Genomic DNA, 3592 nt, shown 5'->3' with positions numbered 1-3592 from the left:
GAGCTGTCATATTTTTTAGGCAGTTAGTAAGTTCACATACAGTCACATATATTCAGTTCTATCTTTATTTATTTGTTTTATAGAGTTATGATACAATTTGCAATGTGGAGAAAATAAAGCAATGTATAAAGATGAATGGGATGAAAGACTGAAAAAAAGTCCAACCTGAGTGATAAGTAATCTTATTCACAATTACACACACTCTCAGGGGTTTAAAAGAAACACGCCACATTTAAAAAAAAACATGAGGAATGTAGCAAATGGACAATGTTCTCTTATGTTATACATGGTCTGACCTGATAGTATCTCCAAGAAAAGTGTCTACTCATGTTATGTTTGCATAGAATTGTCCATGTTGTTTTAGCTCATGTCATCAGTATGTTCTTAATCATAAAGTTGTTTTTCAACAGCTTATTTGTGGGATGGTCCAAACAAATTTTTGTGCAAAATTTGAATAGAAACTCACTATTTGTGATTGTAAAAACACCTGTATTCTGATGTTGATGGTTATTATAGACAGACTATTTTTTGTTTGTTTGTTTTTAGTTTTTACATATCATAAATGATCTCTTCATGGCTAGACCATTTTACAAGAACACTGTGATAAAATGGCCCATTCATTTCAAATATTGACTTTTTGGTAATATTTTAATGCAGGGGCACAGATGGAATTTTTTTTAACTGGGGGGGACCAAGCTGTCAGCAGTCCAATTTTTTTCAGTCCAGAAAAATCACCAGCTCAGTCATAGATGATAGTATATGATCACTATTACTGCTACAGGCACAACTGAGGCAGCTACCAGCTCCTCATAGGACCCCGGGGTCAGGAGTCATAGCAAGCACATACATACACACAGAGAACGTAAACGTCGGTGGCAGCACCATCGTCGTGTGTTTATTGACAACAGAACAGGATGTAGTGAGAACGTGAGTACAAAGTAATGGTGATATATAGTCGATATATTAGCAGATCGACTATAGATAGAGAGAGATGGCAGATAAAAAAAGAGGAAAATATCATAAAAACAAAACATTAAAAAGAAGGGTTACAATCAGGCAAGAGGTCGGACCCGCGTAAATATCGGAGCAGCTTTCCAGCGGTGGAGAGAAACTCAAGGAGCGGGAAGAGCTCGAATCGGACACCGAGGTTGTGCTGTTTCTTTTTGATAGGTGAGTAACGTTGATTTTGCTTTGTTTCACATAACTTATCTGTGTTGGCTTGAATATGCTTGTGTGTCATCTTCACTTGTTTCCGCGATCGTCGTTGCCATGGTTACACGTACGTGTGAGGCGAAGTTTTCAAAATAGGGACTAGTTACGGTGGCCGAGAGAGCTCAATGCGCTGCAATTTCACAAAACACATGCAAATAGAAAAGGCACCAGCAAATTAAAGCTGCAGTCCGTAAGTTTTGCCTCTCTGTCGCCATCTCTGTTTGAAAACCTGGAATTGCAGCTGTGTGCGGAATTAGTGGTCAGTTGTCATGAACCGCCCCAAACCCCCAGTGCCATCTACGTGCCAGTTTTAATAGTTCCTTACATTAAAAAAAACTCATGGGTATATTTTAATACTGTTTGTGTTTCACTTGCTTAGTTTCAATGGATTCCATCTGTTTAAATTAGACTTATCTTTTCAGGGGTTTTTTTGTGCCAAAAACTTTGTGAATTAATTGCATAGTGAAAACTAGGAATACATTTTCAAAGTACAGAAAACAAAGGTAAATGTATTTCTCAAAGCAATTGATATATCCAAACAATCACAACACACATAATAAAAACGATAGTGCTGTATTACAGAGGCAACATCATGCTATGTAATAAATGTAATCTTAATTTGTATTTGCACTTGTCACATATAAATGATGAAATTAAAATTTCAAATGCAATATTCCTTTCATTTGAAGACATTTGAAAAACAGTATTTGTTTCAGGTGGCCTTCACTGTACATTCTGACTAGAGGTGACATTAACAGAGTAACTGGGGTGACTGACAGAATCAGTGGAACAGCTTCACATATATAAGAAGGTTTACTGATATTAGATATGCGTACAAAATAAGTTACTACTAGGGGTAAATAACAAACCAGGATAGACACTAGAATATGAGAGATGATTCTGAAGGCCTTCCTTTTCTGCTGGTTCTCAACAGCTCTGCCTCTGTCAGTTTTATTGTTTCTCTCTTTCCCTGTCATCTCTACATTCTTTCGATCTCCTGGTCCTGGACGCTTCAAAGTGCGAAGAACAGAGGCACAGCAAAATGAGGTTGTTATCACTGCAATACAAAAACCCACAAAGAATATATGATCTTGAAAGTAATATATCCCATTGGAAACAAGCCTCGTGCTGTTCCCTAAAGCAGTTAGCCAAGCTGCTAATACCAATGCAATCCTGTACTGGATGCCCTTGTATCTCAGGAATGTTAGTGGATGAATCACTGCCAGATATTGTTCAATACACATGCAGATCTGGATGAGAGGTCTGAAAGTCCAGCAGAGACCTATAAGAAAGTGAAGCATGCTCTGGCCCAATCTAGAGGGATATCTGACAACAATGATGTCTACAATGCATTGAAAACAATAAAAAACCTCCAGTATAGTGATGTTCAGTGGAAACACCAAGTTTGGTTTGATGTCCCCATGGAGATGGACCCAGAGGAACCAGCAATGGACCGGTGTTCCCACAATGAAGCAAATTATTGAAGTGAAAAGAACAAAATAAGTTCCAAAATGTCCTTCACAAATGCAGTACCATTCAAATATAGATGCATTCCAGATTATAAAGGATGAATTGCACATGGTTGAACAGAGCTGGGGAAATGAAAGATGGATTGTCATAATCATTTTTTATTTTATATATAAAATATAAATAATAGTCAGAAATATCTAATATTTTAAAGGGGTCATATGATGCTGCTAAAAAGAACATTATTTTGTGTATTTGGTGTAATGAAATGTGTTTATGCGGTTTAAGGTTCAAAAAACACATTATTTTCCACATACTATACATTATTGTTTCACTTTTGCTGCTATTGAGGTGTGATATAAGTGTAATGTTAGGGACAGGTTTGGTGGTATGGGTAGGTTTAAGGGTTGGTTAAAGGGTCAACGGTGTACAGGGGTCAATTTGATTATTATAAGGGAACATGGTTCAATCTGTTTATATTATTGTTTTGATAAATAAACAAGTATGTTCTTTTAAAAAATGATTTGTTTTCCCCTGTTTATGTATGATTCAAGGAATATCCTGTTTAATGATATACTGAAGAGTAGTATACTAATCTGTTATGTCTTTAGCAAGCATTTAGCTAAACTTAACCAGCAAACCCTTTACACAAACCTTGTTACATTAGGTAAAAGTCCAATGCCCATAAAGATACTAAATGATTAGTAATCGTATATAAACATTTTCAAATGATCAACTAGATTGGCTACTGCAAAAACATGAACAAATTATTAATAAATGATAAGTTAAGATGTGTGAATAGGGTAAATTCAGGTCTTTCAGGACACTTTTTGCCATTGAGATGACTGCTCATAAAGGTATTAATGATTTGTAAACATTTATAAACATTTGCAAATGATGAATAGTTTCCACT

At 35.9% G+C, this 3592-nt stretch overlaps 1 protein-coding gene across 1 annotated transcript in view; it reads left to right on the top strand.

Annotated features, from left to right (window-relative positions):
* The first annotated feature begins 870 nt into the window (after positions 1–870).
* Positions 871–3592, top strand: part of LOC107714227 (uncharacterized) — a 19889-nt gene continuing 17167 nt past the window's right edge. The window contains exon 1 of the mRNA XM_016520027.1: positions 871–1170. The gene's annotated coding sequence lies outside the window, so the exon portion shown is untranslated. The remainder of the gene's footprint in view (positions 1171–3592) is intronic.

This window comes from Sinocyclocheilus rhinocerous, unplaced genomic scaffold (genome assembly GCF_001515625.1).
Source record: "Sinocyclocheilus rhinocerous isolate Xijiao unplaced genomic scaffold, SAMN03320098_v1.1 scaffold3862, whole genome shotgun sequence".
NCBI classification, from domain to species: domain Eukaryota; kingdom Metazoa; phylum Chordata; class Actinopteri; order Cypriniformes; family Cyprinidae; genus Sinocyclocheilus; species Sinocyclocheilus rhinocerous.
Note: the sequence above shows the minus strand (reverse complement) of the source record. Positions and strands in the feature narration are given on the sequence as shown.